Below are 21,153 nucleotides of genomic sequence, written 5' to 3' on the forward strand. Positions count from 1 at the left end.
GAAGAGGAAAAGGATCAGTATTTCCACCGTTTTAGGCAAAATCGATGGGCGATTTAGTGTGATAATTAATCAATTTGAGGCAGATAAAAACTTTAAGGCTTGGCTGATTTGAAATACAGTTACATGTAAAGATACATTATTTCGGAAGGTATCCAAAAATGCAGCATTATTAAAGCGCAAAATCATGTGGTGTAAATTACCGACTGAGTTAATTTTTGCTTCAAAAATTTATAATATATCTGTATTTTATTTGAGCAAATAAGTACTTTTCGTAAAAATCCCACAGTGGTATTTGTTCTTAATAGTAAATTTGAGATGTATTTTTGTGATGAACTGATTAATCAAGATATATTTAATACTATTTCTATTGTGAGGAATAAATAGGATTTTTCATTGAAATGTTGGAAAAATGAATACAGTTTACTGGGGGTCATTCCATTTTTAAACTCGAATTACCCAAATCAGAAAGAACTCAAGATAAATCTGGCGGTCTTTTTGTTCACTAATTTCACCCCTGACGTTTTTCCTTCATTCGATGGTATTTCTATTCTAAGAACTAAATAGCTCCTCTAAATACCTTTATTTCCACTTTTCAAGCGTTCTTTAACTTAAGCCATATCGAATCATCATTCCTATTTAATGCCTTGCTGGAAGTGAAAACATAGTTATTTTTCCACTTAATGACCCATAAGGCTTACTGTACCAGTAGAGTTGCATTACTTTTTGAAGCTTAATAGCGTATACATAAAAGCACCCCTCAGATGAAGGCGATTACGTGTATATTCCTTTAAAAAACAATGAATCCTATAGATTGTCAAGCCAAGATCTTCGCATCGGAAAAATTTATGATCGTAGTGAGAGGGTGGCATGGAGGAGTGTTTTCTAAAATGTTCCATGGTATTATATTTGTAAATCCGCCAGCCAGCTGGGTCCCCTTTAATAACGTATCATTCTCGCTCTCTCATCACCTCTCATGCTTGGCGTCGGCCGCGACCATCCAAGCAGCAAGCGACGAAGTACCACCAACATCTCCACAGCGGCTAAAGGGATTGTTATCGTACGGCACCTCCCTCCCCTCTCTCCTCCCTCTTTTCTCCTTCCGTAGATGCCTCTCTTTCCTCCTTCCCTCCCAACAACCCTCCCCCTCCTCCATCTCTTTCTCTCTGTCCCGAGGCGAAATCGGGAGATCAATGCCTCGAGGCGATCAAAATTTAATCTCTCTCTCTCTCTCTCTCTCTCCTCCGAAAGGATCCTTCTGTTATCCACATCCCGCACGATGGAAAAGACAATATTCATACTATAGGGCGGCGACGCATACCTTGGTTCTTGAGGATTAAACGTGCCCACCTATTCGACCAATCGGTGTGCATCATGTCGTAGCATCATCAAGATTTCGGTAATACCATTCACATGGTTTTAGGCGAGTGAGCCACCTAGGCTATCACTATGTGCTTTAGCTATGCCTCCGTTAACAATCCGCTTTTTCTCTTATACCTCGACTCAGCCCTTCGTCGTTGATACCATTCACATGGCTTAAAGCTAGTGGTAACATGTAGGCTATCTCTATGTGCTTTAGCTAGGTGTCCGTTGACAAACCGATTTTTCTCCTCTACCTCGTCCCTCCCCTGAACCTCTTTCTTTACTCTCCCCGCCTTATTCACATCCTGACCCATTGATCTCAGGGCAATCCCTTTGACTATCCCTGCAGACTGATTAGTGCGATACACGTGTCCATTCCCATTCTTCCCACTTTGTACGTAATCCACATCTATCCCCTATTCATATTCCCATTTCGTTCGACGGGAAATCCTGCTACACCCTTTTCATCCGATTGGTAATTGCAGCACTAGATATGGCAAGGGACTGGACTCAGATCTGTCTTCAACTCATGTAGTTAACCGCCGGGAATTGGGTCTTACAGGGTCCGTACAATAAGTATCGGGACTGGCTCAAAAAATCAAAATGTATTGCAGCTATCATTATAATTACTTAATAATCTTCAAAATACTTTCCTTCTGCATAAATACACTCTTAGTTCGGCGCGTCTGCCACTCATCAAAAGCCCACTGGAAGTAGGTTTCCGGAATACTGTTGAGAGCTTTTCTCGTCGCCGCTTGAACCACCTCGATGGAGTCGAACCGATATCCTTTGAGCTCCTTTTAACTATCCTTGGAGGTAATAACGCTGTCGATAAAATCTTCATCTTCCTGGACGCAGTCCAAAATTTTGCAAGCAATTCCCACCTGCGACAGTTTTTGTTCCTCGCTCAAGACTTTCGTCTCCATCTTTGCGCACACTTTCCTCATCGCAAGATCCTTTGTTACAATGGTGTCGACGGTTCTGACTGAAAGGCCGATCTCCTCACTGATAAGGGCGATGATTAAACTCCTGTCAAGAATCCAAAACTTTTTCGCTATGGCCACCTGAGTATCGGTTCGAGTGGTCGTCGGTGTGTCCACCGCGGTGCTCGTCTTCGATGAGCTTCCGGCCTTCCTTAAACATTTTGTGCAACTCAAAAACTCTTGTGCGGCTTAAGGCATCATTCCCATAAGCCTGTTTAAACAGTTCAAGGGTGTCCGACGCGGATATCCCGAGTTTACCGCAAAACTTCACAGCGTAGCGTTGCTCGATCGTGCGCTCCATGCTGGCGCGATGGCACCACAAACACACACGTCACAAAAATCCAACTACTGTCTCAACGCATGCCCGGAGGCGACTGAACTAAAGTGCACCTGAGTGGTGGAGGACGGACTTCTCTACCGAGCCAACCATTTGGACCCCTATCCACCGCTCCGCTGCGGCTACAGCGAACCAGTCACGATACTTATTGTACGGACTCTGTAATTCTTGTTACCTCAGCTTCATTATCTAACAAAATCGCTTTCTGTGATACTCTAGTTTATCGCCCTACTTTCCTAGCAAGCTTCTGGTTTGTATTACTTTAGACTCATGTTTATGTACTAAGTTACTCTCCTTACTTACTCTCTACAACATATTGTGTACGTACAAATTTCTTCACGGATCATTTTCTCCCGTTGTGGTTAGTTGAAATAATATGACTACTTTAGTATTCTACATGTCGGGAGGTGTTAGTCCGTTTGGTTTGTTTTGAAGGAAGTCCTTTAGAGTGAAGTGTCAAAAACTATATGTAAACAGGGAAATAATCCATTATTTGCTGAATGAATAATTGTCTCATTTCACAATCATGTAAAAGCAATGTTAGTGCAATGGTAGATGAAGTTATCAATTTTAAATGCCAAAGAGCTAAAAGGACACATTCAAGTGGTAATATTAGAGCACTTGTAAAGAATTTCGTTAATTTTTAAAGAAGTCAATGCTGATGAAAAATATAATTTAAAGTTTAATTGATAATTATAAAATGATGTGTATGAAAGTTCAGTGAATTTCTGAAAACAGGTGCTTATTCCGGCAATGGAAACTTATAAAATGCTAATAAAGGTTCAAATTGAACCAAGGTTTACTGTTCTGAAAAAATTGAATCTCTACTTCGTCCTCCTATTTGTCTTAGTGAATTACAGAAAGCTAATGAGTTCTTCTGTGGCGAGCTGTACCAAGGATTGCTTTTTATTTGACGTAAGGTTTATTATAATTATAAAATTCAAATGCGAGTGTAAAGCTTTCATTCACAAAGAAAATTTTACTCCAGTTTGAGAACCCCTCCATGCTTAACAGATTCACTGCTATATTTTCTGGTTCCGCTCAGTTGCGCATCTCCTCTTAACACTTTGCCATTTTCCGCTCCCCTTTAACCTCACTTCTTTTTCTTTCTTACTTAATTCGCTTCGCATAGCATTGGAGTGTCTATTGAAAAAGGTGCTCCGGAATAATTATGTCCAATTATTTTTCAAAATGTTTCAAATGACATCTATGGGTACAATTGCTCGGGAAGAGAAAGGTTTTTATTATACTCTGTACCTTTGAACCTTTTTTCTTTTTCGAAATGATACATGGTCCTTTTTAAGTTCTCATTGACAAAACTCTACTAAAATCAGCTCCCTACCTTTATTTAGTTTTGTTTTTCCATTGAAATATTTTGCGAGAAAAATATCTTGTGATAAATGGAAAAGGTCAAGTACATCAGTAAAAATTGGTTGTTAAGGATGGTGACCTCTATAAAGACTAAAAATGTGTTTTCTCCAAAACTCTACATTAGTTATGCAATACTAATAAATTTTTTATGTATAATTTTGTTTGACCATACGATAAGTTAAAATGCTAATCCTCTAAAAGGAATTATTTTTTTTAAATTCGGACAGTTTGGCCAACTTCTCTTTTTTAAAATACAATTTTTCGAGGAAAACGGTAATTTTTTTATTTTTAGATTTTTGCTATATTGCCTTTACTGTTCAAAAAAATCACGTTTTATTGCGAGGGAAACATATTTTTATGTATTCCATTGACAGAGAGAGGTTGGAAGTCATTTGGAATTTATTCATTAAAGTATCGGATGAATAGGCTAAATTTAAAGCTCTTATTTTATTAAGACCAATGTATTTTGTTATTTCAAGTACAAGTATATTCCCTGAAATTTTTGAGCCTTTTAATTACGATATAGTTTGAATATTAGTCTGAAAAAAGTTTTTATTATTTGTGATTGAAGTTAAACTCGGAAAAGGATAATTGTTTTTGAAATGCAGAGCATCGCTTCATTATTCTATAATTACGAGTTGCAGTTATAAAATTGATATATTCAATATTAAAAGGCATCCTGCAATAGCTACACGAGTTTCACAACTAACGGTAAATTGTAACATAATTATTAATGTATTTACAATATATACTTTTATAATACATTCTATAATATTTAATTTTTTCAAATATATATGATGTTAAAATTACAAACTGATATTTGGTTTCATGCATTTAGAATTTATTTTTTCTGCACTATTTTACATACAGCGTTTACTCATATGATATTAGGAAACATTTTGCTTTAAAATTCTGAAGAAAAATGTGACTTCAGTATTTGCTTATTTATTTTTCTTCAAACATCTCCCGTGGAGCGTAAGAGTTACTAGAATCCGGACGAGCGACCCTTGGTTTGTCATGACTATCAAAGGATCCAAGCCGCCGGCGTTTACGTAACTCTATGTCTACAATAAAACTTGACAATTTACGAAACTGATGTGAGTAATCAGGTGGGTGCGTTCCCACGTACCTAAGCTGGTCGGCAAATGTTTACATTTTACGTACTTACATTGAAATGAAAACGGATAGTTGCGATGTTTTCTTTGCATAGATTTTTGTTCGCCCGATGAGAATGAAATTCTTTGTTACATGTAAGCATTTAGCTTTGAATGACTCTAATGCGAGTGAAGGAACTATTTGAATTGGATTATATTTATAAGAAATTATCATGACTAAGAACTTGACTGCTTATATAAAATTCTGTAAAAAATGGCTCGTATTAAAGTTTGCTTCTTTCAAAACATGAATTTTCTCATCTAAGTAAATAATCGAAAATACTTCATCACTCTTTTTAATCTGTGTTCACGGAAGTCTATGGCAATAGACGAGGGTACGTAGTCTAACTTATTATGCCTAATTTTTCGTTTTATTTATATACCATTGGAAATTTACGGAAATGCTCTGACCAAAATATTGAATAGATTTTGCCTTTTGGTCATTTAGAGTGTATGGAATGATGGAAAAATATGTCTATTTAAATTTAAAAGACCTGTGAAGGAATATGATCCAAGAAAAATCTGCGGTTATCATGGTAATATTTTCTCTATAAGCCGTATTTTATTCGTCTTATTTACCATCTTATTTTATGATTAATTCCATCTACGTAATAACTTCAATGTTCCAGACTCTTTAAAAACTGGCATTCAACACGATCGAAAAGAATTTGATATAATTAATGAATACGTTACACCAATTCACGCAAGACTGAATTTAGCGGTCATAGAATATGCCTAAGGAGTTAAAATCCGTTGAATGACTAAATTCAAGACCAAACAAATTCATTCCCCTAAAAAGATCACTCCCGGTTAATTCTGGCTCCGGAGATTTTAACCTCGTTGGAATCTCAAAGCCTCTGTTGAGGGTATTTCTAAGGTAGCAAACCCTTCAGGGTCCTCCTGACCCTTATCAATACCCTTCAACCTCCTCTCAGATCACTTTGACCTGTATCTCTATCTGACTCAGCAACCAGAGGGCCTAAAGCCCTACTTCAAAACTTCATATCCCATAATACGTACTCATCTACCAAGCAAGTAAAAATTTGCTTGCAATTTAGATGTCTGTAATTGACGCCACTTCTATGATTCTATGAAAAGTGCTCATAATTGTTATCTCAAGCCATTATTTATCCATCAAGTGGTGAAATTCGTTAACTGTCATTCTGCCTAACTTTTATCATTAATCACCACATGTCTCATAATATTATTGCAAAATAATCAACACTGGAAATATTTACGTGACAAAGTAAACTTTTAATTATGATTGGCGGAAATTGGCATTTATGAGGGCTGGCCAGAAAGCAACTTACGTATCGGCCTAGCAATGCGGTGGGTAAGACTAGAGCAACCATCTTGATGTCTAAACACCCCTACAAGAAGTACGCATTCTGTTGTGGTAGTGAGTAGACTTTTTTCTACTTTGCTCACTGCGAGATGTTTAAATTTTCTCTACAATACTAAATCCCGCGAAATCTGTGATTGAGTCATTACTGGCAAAAGACACAAGCCAACTAAATTTCGTAGGCAACTTTGTAAAGGGTACGGAGACAGAACGATGAATGAAAGCGGGATGAGGCAGCGGTACATTCAGTTTAAATTTGGCCGCATCAATGTTCACGACGAGGACTCGTAGCCTAGCCTTTTGACTGAGGAACTGTCGGTGAAATCAACGAATTAACTCGTGAAAATCGCCGATTTTCCATTATGGATCTCTCGCTAGAAGGGGCTTGCAAGACAGCGCTTTGATAGTGACGCAGGATTTCATGCTAGTGTAACCAATTGGTTAAAATGTAAGGTGGTAGATTTCTTCAGAGATGGAATTGAAAAGTTTGTGTATCCTTGAAATAAATGCCTCAGTTTGATTGACAGCTATGTAGAAAAATGGTATAAGATCGTTTCTTTACCATGTACAGTATGTTATAAAACTTAGTTTTGTCCCTTGGTTCACATTTTATTTTAAAACGCAAATTACCTCCTGATAAACGATCTTACATCCAAATCTTAAGACATAACAGCGTGAAAAGTACGCTTACTTGCATTAATACTTATTTTAGGTTTTCATGAGTGAATTCTATTGATTCGAAATCGGCAGGATTTTAATTTTATGTCCTTAGAGCCACTAATGACGTAAGCTGCCGATATTCCTTTGATCAGATCGGATCAAATCGAATCCCTCGACTGCTCCTACATCCTTTCTCTCGCACCCTCTCCTCCCTCTCCCGTGGCACATCAACGCCCCTAATCCCCCAAACATTTCTCTCGATCCTCTCAATTCCCTTCCGTTCATGCAGCCCCTTCCCAGCCGCCCATTCTCACCCCCTTAGCTTTCACCCAACAGGCCCCTGCTCATCCCTTTCCCTCTCCTTACCGGTTGCTAAGGAGGACTCCCGATCATTCTCTCTTTACATCCAGAGCTGTGCTCGCTCAAAACCTCGACTCCATCACCGTCCTTATTCCCTCCCTTCCCTGACATCGCCTTCCCGGTATCCTTCTGCCACCGACGTCCTACCCAACAGACCCACCGAAGACACCAAGCCTTCTCCGCCCTCCGATCATAAAGCTTCCCCTCCGTCCCGTCCTACCGCACATCCTTCGGTCCCTACCGTCTTTCATCCTCCCCTCCCTGAAGTTCAATCCCCCACCTCCCACAACCATGACGACCAACAATGAAATTGGACTACGCACGTGTCCCATTTCTCCGCTTCCGCGCCTTGTGTTCCTCGGGCAGCGGGGAGCAAGAGAGGGAAGGAAGGGTGGTGGGACGTAGTGTTGTGGAGGGGCCGGGTGGTGAAGGGCGGGTTTTTGGTACGAAGAAATTTCCTTTCCCTTCCACTGCCGCACATCTCTCAGCCCCTTCCCTCCCACCCACGCAAGTTGGGACAGTAATGGATCGAGTTAAACCAGGTTGTAGGCCATTGGCTTTAAGGGGATTTGTAATGGGTGTTTGTTCAGGAGCTAGGATTGAAGGGGTTGTTCGGTGGAGAAGAGGGATGGGGCAGAGGAGTAGTGAATGTATGAAAAGGGGGAGGGGTGATACCCTCCCGGTGAACAGGGTAAAGCTTCCGTCGAGTGCCTTAATGCGTCCCAAGGATTGGGAACGTGGGGTTTTGCATGGGAATCCATTGAAAACGTCTGGGAAAGCGGTCCAGTGGCCTGCGATGACAAACCAGGAAATATTTTTGTGTATTTGCGTCGAGTTAGATTTATTGCCTTTGGTAATTTTGAAAGTTGTCAAATGAAATATAATGAAGTTTTAAGAAGGAAACCGTGGCAAATTAATTATTATTTTTAAATGCTTAACGAAGGTTCCTAATTTATACGGACACTTAAAGCCATCGCGTCATCACACAAATCAAACTAACGGTCAGTTTCGATAGGTGACGTTTAATTTTACAAAACACTGAGCTGTAAATGACGTGGAATTCACATATTTTAGGTATAGCGTCAATTTCTTCTCTTATACCACTATTCGCTTATCTCTCAATGTTTTAGTAAACAGAAATTGTTGCCTAGTAACTATTACAGGTTGTTATTTACTTAAATTAATAAATCGAGCACTAGAAAATTGTGTATCAATTGGTGAGTTTACACAGATAAATCTCAAATAAGTCAAACCGTATCGTATTCAGTATATTTTGGGTTACGTACTCACATAATTATAGGCACATATTAGCCTTTATTAAAATACACGACCTTAGGAGTCGTATTTGACTTGGTGAAAAATTGAAACTTCCCGAGAGAGAATATTTTTCACCCGGAAATAACTTTAAAAAATCACAAAGTTTGATTTGATTAAACTATATAAAAAGCAAAAAAAAGACATTAAGAAAATTAAACAATTTGCATTGGAGGGAAAATGAAGATAGAAGCCGTAAAGTTTTCCTCACAAGTAATTCCTGCCTTTCTAAATATGTAGATATGCAACCAGAAGGGAACGCTAGGAGGTTTAAAGGCCGAAGTATATGGGTGAAAGAAGAAAGTGGTGAAAATGTTTGAAAAAATAAAGTGAGATTTAGGGTACAGGGAAGAAGAGCAGCCTAGTATTCAAAATGCACATGATAATGAGGAAGGAGTGAGAAGTTCACCATGGAAGAAGATATTGAAAATGGAAGGGGAAATGGGAGAGAGTGCACTGGCTCCTCATTTGTTTTCTACATTTTCAGTCATTGTAGTGATATTTATTGCGATAAGCGGTGATACTGTAGAATTTGCGAAGAATATTTTGGATAGGGCCAAAGTTAGAACAACGTTCATATCAAGAAAAGATTGTGGAAAGAAACCGGAAATCTAAATTCACCTGATTTTTTAGAGGCTGGTCGGTGTGAACTTTATATCAACTCATACTCTCCAGAAAAAATATACACTTAAGTAACACGGTGGAATATTCGAAATTTCCGAAATGTCCTCTTTTTTCATTCAGTACTACCAGCAGCGTCTAATCTACTTAATCATACTGTACTCAACTGTTCTCGATCGTTTAATACTTCTAGCGTAGTAGTACCCAGTGACAGAAGATCCAATAGTTCAACCCAATAATTGATAATCAAAATTGACAATAGAATGAAAAACGGAACCATCCAGTTTTAAAGGGATGATTATTTTCTTCAGGTGAAAATTTCCATCGTGATTATCTCTCTGCTTATACGTACCTTTTACGGTAGGTAGGGTAGGGAAGAATGAAAATGTAGTGTTTGTTTGGAATCCTAGTCTTGTTCATTTTTTAGTTTTCTGATCTAAAGGTTATATTTCAATAAATCATTATGACATGGAGTAACACATAGTTACTGAGTAAGTTTTAGATACTCGGGGAAATAAAAATATACTCGTATATATGTATATATGTATATGTATATATATATATATATATATATATATATATATATATATATATATATATATATATATATATATATATATATATATATATATATATATATATATATATATATATATAAACCACCGATGAATGCCGCGTAGCCATCTCTTGGACTAAGCGGGTGTGTAAAGTTTGATACTTTATAAATATCCACGCCGAATATTGTGTACATGTAAGTTTGCGTTAGGATGGCATGGGAATGAAAGGTTGAAAGAAAGAAGGAGGAAAGTTGAAAGAGCTGATAAATGTGACGAGATAGAAGTCTGCACACAAGGCAAAACACTGGCCAAGTGGAGACGAGAGGTTTTGAGAAGACGAGAGGGTGGGGCCGTCAAAGACCCAAGGAAGAAGTAAAAATTTGAGCAAGGATAGAGGGCGTGATTGGGGAGTATAGGGGGCTGGGAAAAAAAATGAGGAGCGGCAACCGGCGTGGGAGGAAAAGAGAGAAAGATCGACGGATAATTGGCGGAGATGATTGGGAGGTTGGTGTGGGTGCGACGAGGCAGGGTGGGTGGTGTCACGGCGCGAGGAAGCCTCCTGGTGAAGGTGGTCATGTGGAGGAGGGAGTGCGAGGAACGAAATCACGGAGATCGACAAATTGAGGTTTTAGCTGTTACAAAAGAGACTAATAAAAAGGCGGCGCTGATTTTTATCCGTGACACGAATGAATGGGAGTTATTTGTTCGAATTTCACTTCCCAACTCAAGAGCAGACGTGATTCCTCCGAGGTCAAAATCTGTGGTTTCTTCATAATTTTTTTTGCATTTATTAAGAAGAAAAAATGCCAAAGAAACTTTCTTGCTGAGCTCAGATGAAATTGATGACATTAGGGTTTGATTAGGTCCAGCCAGAAAATCTTAATTAGTAATTCTTAAAGTTGAGCCTTGGCCCACCAAGTAGAAATCAAGGCCATTTTCTAAGCTTATGAATTATCATTCAGTTATAGCAGATGTTTAGATGCCTTCTTTTACTTTAATTCTATATTTTCTCTTTACTCAGTCAGCTTTTAGTCATTTAAGGGAAAATAAAAAAAATATTTCATGTAACCAATTATTAACTATGTTGAATATGTATAATTTAGGGTAGGCCAACTTTTTTATGTGAATTACATAAAAAATACTATTCCCACAATTAAGAAATTCTCTAATACATTTTTGAATAATATACGAGGGTCATCCGGAAAGTAGTACCCGTTCGTGAAATAAAGACAAAAGTAAATATTAACAAACATAAAAAATTTCATTTGAAAGAGGATACTTTAAACTACTTCTCAACATAATCTCCAAGCAAATTAAGGCATATACATATTAAGCATAAAGCATATTAAGGCAGGCTCGTATACCAAATTTTATTACGGCACATTCAATGGAATTTGACAAAGCTAGCAGTTACAGAATATACATTAGTATAGCCCCTCTGAAAAATGCTGAAAAGAACGGTTTTAAAACCTATACATAATGAAGTATCAAAATGTTGAAATAGTTGGAGGTTCCGGGAGAGTGAAGCCTTTAATATTTGTTTCACAAGCATTATGATATGATGTATTGATTCTGCAATGCAGGGCGATGTGCAATGATGTATTGGCATGTAAAAGTCGTGATACAATGATCCTTGTGACTCCAGGAGCTTAATGTATAAATCTTTTGACTTGGTCCTTTATGATATATTTAATACACTTAAGGAATCCTAAAATTATCTTAAACTCTTTACAAAATTCTCGTTAAATAATTGAAATAATAACTTGATCTATTGCAATATAGCGTCAAATGCCTCAAGTTTTTTATTCAAATAATCGGTGATTCATAGAATAAATAGTTCCTGAAAAATAAACACAATATTATAGTCAAATTTCTCACGGAAATTTGAGAAATTATTCAATTGTTTAAACTTTTTATCCACGAATATAAACATGCCTAAAAATTTATCTATAATTTGACTGTAAAATATGTATAAAAATGTGGCATAGTTAAAAGCTGAATATGGAGAATTCCAATTAAAAATGCAATTAAGAATTATTTCATATTATTATTTCAATTCAGTAATAATTTTTTCTCAATCAGTTAATAGACTAACTTATTTGAATATTACGGTTATTGAGATTATTGCATCTAGTCCAATTTGGAATTATCTCCTGGAGTTTTTCAGAGCTTCGATTGTCCTAAACAATTATTCCTCATCTACTTCTATTCATCTCTCGTATTTTCTATCGTTTTCCCTCTTCGTCTATCCCTTGCCATCACCCTTAATCCTTCGTCAATGTTTCCCCTTTATCCTCTCCACTACGTGCACCCTTTTCTCATTCCTCTTAATCGCCTCCCCGCCCTCTTTCCCGCTCCCCCGCCTACTCCGTCCGCCGGCCCTTGCTCCCTAATTCCCCTTCGGCCCTCCATTTACCTTGCCACCACGCCCCGTGCCATCGGACCCTCTCCTTCCACTTCCTTCGCTTCTCCAATAAGGAATCTCCAACATCTGCTCCCTGGGCCCCAGCCCCTTATTTTCCTGCCCCTTGATCTTATACCACCGCCGACTACGCAGCTTTCGCAGACCCTTTAGGGGTCCCTCCCGTCTTCCCTCGCTCTCTCCACGGCATCTCCTCCTCTCTCACTACACCTCACGCGGAAAACTTTCACCTCAAGAGCGCCCACCCACGTAAGGTACCCTCACACCCCCTTTTGCCTTGCCCTCACCCACCCTTTATTTTCACAAGTCTTCCCCCTTCCTACGCGCTCCCTTCTCAATGCACACACCCACCCATCCTCACTTCAATATTCCCCCTATTCTAGTAGCGGAGCATGCCAAGATATTTCTTGGTGGAGCACCTAGTAATGACTATCTACACTAATGCTGGCAATGATATCACGAGTTTGAAGTTTGCGGCAGCAATTTTCCTGAACGCCCATCCACCACATGTTCTTCTCTATTGAACTCCTTAGTGTTGAATTCTCCATGAATTCTTATTTGTTAAGGGGATACTAAAGCAAATAAATAATTTTTAAGCATTCTAATGCAACAGTTCCATTATTAGGAAGATATTCTTACGCATAGCTATGATAATGCTGATCTTTTAAATATTCAAATTTTTTTAAAATTAAAATGTTTCAGTATCTTCTGATATCCATTTTTCAAACTATTTGCTCTAAATAGAGGAACATGGACCAGAGTATATGTTTCAGCAAAATTTGTTAGGTGAACAGATTATCTATTTGGAAGTAAGTTGATTTGATTAAGTTAATGCATATAAACGTAAGTTTTTCTACGCACACAAAATTTCATTCAATAGGATCCACGCTGCTTCCGGGAATTACCGTCGCGCAGGTTGATTGTTAGACTACGTTTTCATCCCCAGTCCTGGAGGCGCCTTATGGTCGAAGTCAGTTCGACGTGAAGACACCTCCAGGATTGGGGCCCAAGCAGTTGTCTAACAATCCACCTACGCGATGGTAATTCCTGGAAGCAGCATGGATTCTTTATCAAATAGACGTCGCAGAAGCCTTAGAATTCATTTGATTCAATAATTCACTTAATTTAGTGCTCTAACCAATGGGGAAAGAAAAAGATATAGTATGCTGGTGAGACTTAAGTGAGAGGTAAAATGATATGGTAATAGTCATTTGACCAACCGCTAAGCTAAGGACCAACTGCTAAAAAAATGTAATTTCATGAGATTATGAAGGGACAATAAGGATTGAGATAGATGAGCCAGTAATTAATAGTACTTCAGTCGGCAGCGCATGGTAATGAAAATTACGGCGCTATCTCCGCGTCAGTCATTGCCATGATAGTGAGACAGGCTTCGGATATGAGTCATGAGTATTAAAGAGAGGCTTTGAATAACCCTAGAGAGCTAGTTCACGTTTCAAATGGATGTCATAAGTGCATATGTCTCTCCTAAATTCCATATACCCTAAATAAAAATTAATTCTTAATAGTTTTTTCTCGAAATCATATAGTTCATAAGGTCTTCATATTCCTGTGTTTCTCCAATTCAAAAATTTTAATATTGTCCTTTTAGTCTCTACTAACTCTTTTTATTTCCTTCGCCTCTTTTTCCTGTCTACTTAAAATAATGCTGAAAAATTCCTCCACCTTGGCTTGTGTCAGGTTATCTCAACTTCTTCTCTATCCAATTCATTTTCCCAAACGCCCCATAGCCATATTTTCAACTTCCATATCTACGCTGGTCTTCTCATCTCAGAGACCAGGTTTCAGAATCACACAGCAACACACTATTTCTTTAATTTTTAATTATTCTATTCTTTATGTCAACGCATACTGCAACCGCAGTCAATGCCCTTCTATTTATCTATACTCTTTGAACTGGTATAATTATTCCTCAAATCACTAACTCTAATTTTACGAATGCTCAAATAATGCATGAATTCTTGCGTATTTTCTCATTTAATATTAAATCCTGTATAATGTTCAATGTTATATCTAAATTTGCTATTACTTTAGTTTTTGAATTATAAGTATTTCTCCCATAGTACATGTATTATTTTTGGTATACATGCATTCTCACCAATTGCTGCCTTGGCTGACTGCCTTACTCTCGTTTCATCATCAATAATTGTAGTTTTTATGAGCTTCTTGTCAAAATGTATCCCAAATTCTCCCTATATTTTTAAAAGTTGAAGTGAACAAACACTCTCGGAAGGGGCAACAAAGCATTTAACTCATCTGTCTATCATTGACCGGTGTGGCAAATAAACCGCCAAACCCTCAGCCTGTTCTTATGCGGAGCACAAGTTTCGTTTTTCGACTATTTTTTTAACTCTGTCTTGAACTCCATCTTGAAATTTATGAAAATAAAAAATTGTTGGCAATTTTCTCCAATCCTTTTTACTAAATCAATGACATATGAAAAGGTGCCTATTGTTTCCCCCATGCTCTTATTCGAACCGAAATATCGTTTGTTTCTCAATGTTCTATGTATGAATCTTTAATTGCTGCGCAGGAAATAAATCTCTTGTCCTTTATTCTAATTTATTTCTTGTCGGAATGTGAAATTATTATTTATTATTTTCAATTATCTATATGACATCTTCCTTTGTATAAAATTGTGTGAATCAGTTCAAAGTCCTATTTGTATATTTTTCCACGAACTTCTTTGACTTTTTATTAATGTAATTTGTATTACTGAAGATATATTTTTCCTAATCCTGTTCAATTTTATTTACCGTAGCTTCTTGTCAATACTTTTTAAAATTCTTGGACTCATACCGTCCTCATCCAAGATAAATCACATTCCTATTGCGAAATGTAATGAACATACCATGAAGTTTTTTTAAGTATGCATTCCTCCTTCATCGAACAGTTTTTAGCTGCTTTATTATTTTTCTGCCTCTTAAAAAAAATTCTATTAAAATTTTGTTTATCACTCAATATTCCTCCACATTCCCATTTAGCGCGTTCAAATTTTACATGCCAGGAAAATTCTCATTAGTCATTTTAAAAAGCAAGCATAAATATAATACTTCGGGGTTTTAATGCAGATAAAAAATCCTTCAGAATAATTTGAGTTACTCTCACCCAAGAGGCAATGGATAAGGATGTATTTATCCTGGAACACGCATTTTCTAAAATTGATTTGCTTCTCAGTATGTTCCCAGAGGCGTACGTAATTACATACTAGGAAACTAGATATACTTCTACTTAGGAAATGTAAAATATTCTTCCAAGTCATTAATAGGTTAAAAATATCTTGAGCAATACAAACTAGTTTAGGTTAGTGAGGGAGTGGTGGTGAATTATATGAGCTTAATTCCTTGCTGGCTCCGGAATTCGCGATAAAATTTTGCTCACATTCTCAGGAGATCTAAAAAGCGCGTTAAAGCCGGCGGCACTCTGTAGAGTCTTTTTTTTTTAAGTATCACGGAACAAATACATTTTGGCAAGAGTGGGTGGGACGGGGCTTGTCTGGCGAGTGCTCCTTTGTAGTCTCTCATATCCCTGTCGTCGCAGGACGCTGCTCCTCCACCACTCTTGCCTCCGCCTTCCCTTTCATCTTAACTTTCAGCTCGATAGTCACCCACCTAACCCTCCAGTCCGTTCACTCAACCCTTCCCCTCACCTCCCACCTCGCCCCGATACTCACCCTTTCATCCCCTCGCCCCGCCTTCCCCCCCGCGCCCCGCTCACCAGCCCCGGGTCCTCCGGGCCACCTCTCCACAGCACGCCGGATACCACCAAATGCCGGCCCGCCACAGAACTCTTCCTTTCTCACTCTTACGCCACGTTGGCCCCCCTCCATATTCTTCCTCCTCCCCGTCCTCCCCCAAATACCACCTCCTCTCTTTATACCCCTATTCCTCCTACCCACGCTTACCATTACTGCCCCCTCCTCACTCCCTACGTCCCGCTCTACGCCAAGGAAGCGCCCCGAGCTCGCCACCAGCTTCGGAGGTGGACCCGTAAGGGTGCCCCGGACGGAGTGTTGCGGAAGCGACGTTTTCTGACCCTTAAATGGATAAATCTTTACGAGATTCACGACCTCCCTGTTCTTTGTCGTGGTCTACTAAAGCCCAAAGCCTGTAAAAACTAGTAAAGCGAGGGACCTGAAGCTCGTGAATTATCTTCACGAGTGATTTCCAGTGCACGTGACTGACATGCATGGGTGGAGAGGGACTGCTTTGAGGGAGGGTAATCTGAGGATCTGCTTCCATAAAAGATGGAATATCTCCCCTGGAGGCTAGGGGTTAATGTATCTTTTATATCCTGACTAAATTTGTCTGTTATTCAGAAAGCTTTGGTGATAGCGTGAGTTTATTAGTTGTCCTATTTTTGTTCATTCCATTCGAATCCGGCTTTTTCTTCTACCTGCAAAATTGTTTGTGAAAAAACTCTAGAATTGTATTGAAACTGTTTCACCGCAAAATCAGAGTGGGGTTATACTTCTGGGAATAAATCTATTGTAATTAGGCAGCACGACCTAAAAATTTCATTTTTTTCTCAAACTGCGAAAAGTTTGTATCATTTAGCCTTTCAATGCCAGATTGCTATCTATTTATTTGTCTTTGCTGATTCAAGTGCATCAGCTACACTTGATAGATTTTATGCTAATGGCAGATAAATAGAGAGTGACCTGCTGGAGGTAAGTAAAAGTAGATGTACACGACCGTTCGTATTCATAGCTGTCATAATGAGTGATAGGCAGTTATCTGATTTCCAAAACTTTTTGAATCAATATTTAAACTAATAATAAAGTAACAGAATATGAGCAACTTAACATAAATAATTAAATCAGGATATTTCAACACTAATTATTACAAAGGATAATTCTATCGTCCGTATGATTGTTGAATGAACCAATAATGTGATATTGACCAGCCAAAAGAAATTAGAGTCTAGGTTATCCTAATGTCCGTACTTCGGGGCATGAAAATTGGCTCACATTAATCGTATACAACGCCCGTGTACAGTAGTTATCCTCATGGTATATGTGATCATGAAAGCTAGAAAAATAATATTTATCGTTGAATAATAGGTATCTGAGACAGTAGAAAAAAGGTTCAGCGTTTAGTTTTTAAGCATCTATGTGAATATTTGCTGTTTTGAATATGCATTTAAAGGTCATTAATTTTTAATATAAATTATAATATATGACGCAGTAATTATAAGCACAATGTGAGATGGTATAAAGTAATCTTTCCTTGCTTGGAACCAAGTAATAGATCAGATTCATTGTCAGCATGGGGTAACACATTCGCACAAAGCTAAACACAGATTGGTTAAACAGTATTCGGATGAGGAGTTTTGGGACCAAGATATTCTTCAATTGTATTTACGGTGACCGTTTGCATTACACTGGAATACTATCCATATTATCTTTTAATGGATAGTACTGCAGGGTTACCGATGACTATTCTTATGCGTTTGCTTGGCACTTTCGGATATAATAATGCTTGCTCCTCGGTGACTTTGGCTTTTGATAGGGCATCTGTGAGCTTACTGCAAAGGGAATGATGCATCTGAGAGCGTAAATGAGCAGGTGACCGAGTGTTTGTGATGTAATATGCATTCTCTTTGGATCTGTAAATTTAACGCCTAATTAATCTTCACTTCTCTGTTACAGATAAGGCCAGCAGTGACGCTTCATCATCGTTTCTCTGACGGGAGAGGTAAATATTTCTTTTAATTAAAACTATCAAAATACATTACATATTCAAGACCAAAGGTCTCAGTGAGAGTTGTGTCACCTTCCATTAGAAAAATGAAAAAAAAATTGTAGCTGAACTTACTAGTCTCGTTTTATGGGTACTCTTTAGTATTTTATGTCACTGGAGGTGCTGAGTTGAACACTATTCTTTTTAAAAATATATATCTCGATCATATTCTAGCTACTAAACACCTACATATTAATTGAATTGGAAAAGAATTTAAATTACAGTTTAACGCATCTCTATATTTTTAAGAATTAGAGAACTGATGGTAGGAATATACGTCTTAGCAGATTTGATTTGCAAAAGTAATTTTATACATATGATTTATTATGTCTGATGGGGTTGAATGTCAGTCATTAAAAAGTAATACCTCATTAAAACCATTATAACAGCTAACAACTAATGTCATCAAAGTTTACTCATATAGCTTTAATCGAACTTTTGTATAGTTGCCAATAATGCAATTTATATTTTCCCTTTTTATGTTATTCAATTTTCCGTTCTTATTTCGGAGATTTACCTTACCAAAGCACAAAGTCAAGACCAATTACCTTTAGAATATTTTTATCTGTTCTATCCATTTCAAATAGTTATTCTTCTCTGCCTACGATGTAATGTTCACATTATTTTACATAGTTCCGTAATAGAAGTGGTAATACCGCGTGTTGATCGTAAGTTTTTACATCTATTTATCCTATTGGCTTTTTCCTGGTGTTTGATTTTGCTGTACTAGGTCCACTATGATTTTGTCGTTTTCATGCATTTTTTTCTAATTCGACTCAGGTGAGAATTTCGGTCCCGGCCGAGTGTAATTGTGACACAAATGCTTTGATACTACTCGCCTCTGTATGTGTCTTCCGGTTTAACCGTACGAGCACACTCTCGAAACATCTTGGTATACACTCTATCCAGATAGTTGTGCCCGACCGACCTCTGAGCATTCCTCTTTCTCCGACTCTCCCCCATTTCACTCCCCTCCACCAACCCCTCATGGTCCCGCCAAGGCCCTGGCCTCCACTCATTCCTTTCACTGGCTGCCCAATCCTTTTGGCCAATGTTTGCTCGATCCCTGGTTATCGGCGAATCTTGAGAGTCAGGCGGGGGATGGTAGAGAGGGTTGAAGGGTGGTGGAGGGGTTTATCTAGGGCTGTAGGGAGGAATGGTCGATGTTGGAGAGGCATTGGAGGGATGGGGAGGTAAACGGCTTAAAGGGAAGAGTGTAAGTGTGCTTGAGAGTAGAGACATGTGGGGAGTTTGGGGAATAGGGGTTAGAAGGAAGTGAAAGAAGAATAGAGAAGGAATTCAGAACGTGGAGAAACAGAAAGTGAGGGAGTCCTTGTTATAACGAAAGATTTACTCGTATCGGGATTGATGTGACGGATTGATCCATTATGAGGGTTGGATGTGAAATCCTTGAAGGAATTGAGGCCCATAGCGGAGGGGAAAAGCCGCCATTTGACGTTTGAAAGTGGCCGGTTGAAATATATCAATTAACGTTCTTTCAAGATGGAGAAACCATCCAAGGCAGTGATTTCCGGTGCTTTATCGCGTCAAAATACGCGTATATCTACGCGAAAACTATCTCGCGCGGCAAAAACACATTGCTTTGGTGGAAGTGCATGGCGAGGGTGGAATGAGGTTGGTACGCGGCTTAATCTACTCACGTCGACGCACTGAATTCCGGGGCAGGTCCCAAACGAGGGAAGGTCGCCGACGTCCCAAACATACCGCCGCAGAATGCGCTTTCCTTTCCCCGTCGGATAGCCGTGAGTTGCCGCGAGAAGGGTATTAAACGAAAGAGAAGAAGCAGAGGCAGAGAGAAAAAGTGGGAGAGGACAATTACGGGAATAAATGGGTGGGAAAGAACGAGGTGGAGAGAAGCCTTATTGAAACTGGAGGGGGAAAGAAGGCGAGCGTGATGTCGATGGGCAGAGAAATGGCCATGGAGTAAGCAAGGCAAACAGGGCAAATAGGAAAAAAGGCTGGACAGGAAGGGAGATGATGAAGTAGTGGGTGAAATGAGGAAGAGGTTTGGCAATCAAGAGTCTGCGAGGCCAGAGGGGATGGAGGACGTGGGCCACGACTCCGCACCGTATATTGCAACAGAGAAGTAGTGGAATGCTCTATTGCCCGGTTAAATCTATATTTTCGTATAGATTCGGAATTTTAGTCTTTCTCTATTTCCGTTGCTATAATTTATATTTTATCGAAAATATCGTAATGCTGTAGCCTGAGCCCTGCAGTACGTCGTCAAGACTCTTGCTTTTGAAAATATTCCATTTTATTACTCTTGAGAGCTTTAGTAGGGATTTTCATATCTGCATGGTACCTAGGATTGCAAAATAAAGGGATATTAAATTTATATACATATAAATTTTACCTTAGCAAAGCTACTGGTTTTACTTAGCTTTATTTTACTATTAGGTTGAAGCGCTCATCCATATTTTGCAGGATATCAATGTGACGCTAAATATGTCACATTGATAAAAATCTAAAATTAAATCGAATATATTGCCCCTATGTTAGGTTTTGAACTCATTCCTCACTTCAAAATGCGGTTGTCCCTGTTGGAATCGCATGCAAATTTTGAAATGAATCAATCCTTCAGTTTCCGTATAACCGCCATCTGTTAACGGATCCTGGGAGACCCAGGCGCACACCTATTTTGACGTTATTTAGGCCCATGATTCTGGCTAGTCTGTAAAAGAAATGACTTTCTTTCACGTGGGAATCCTGCTCTCGCTAAATATTATATTTCAGAATTGTAGTCACCACATTAAGAAAAGTTGAGTATTGATTCCCTTGGTCACATGGAAGGATTTATTTATTCTTGCAAAAAATAATGAAAAGGGTGCGGTTACATATAAAAGCCCTAAATTGAAGTATCTTATCGTGAAAGGTGAAACTTTATATC

The 21,153-nt window shown here is 38.5% G+C and overlaps 1 protein-coding gene across 2 annotated transcripts in view; it reads left to right on the plus strand.

Annotated features, from left to right (window-relative positions):
- Positions 1 to 21,153, plus strand: part of LOC139687950 (leucine-rich repeat neuronal protein 1-like) — a 778,766-nt gene that overhangs the window by 197,951 nt on the left and 559,662 nt on the right. For both annotated transcript variants that reach the window (XM_071585318.1, XM_071585319.1), the window contains exon 2: positions 18,152 to 18,197. The gene's annotated coding sequence lies outside the window, so the exon portion shown is untranslated. The remainder of the gene's footprint in view (positions 1 to 18,151; positions 18,198 to 21,153) is intronic.

The sequence above is a fragment of the Hetaerina americana genome, unplaced genomic scaffold (assembly GCF_022747635.1).
Source record: "Hetaerina americana unplaced genomic scaffold, ioHetAmer1.1.p SCAF_2, whole genome shotgun sequence".
Lineage (NCBI taxonomy): Eukaryota > Metazoa > Arthropoda > Insecta > Odonata > Calopterygidae > Hetaerina > Hetaerina americana.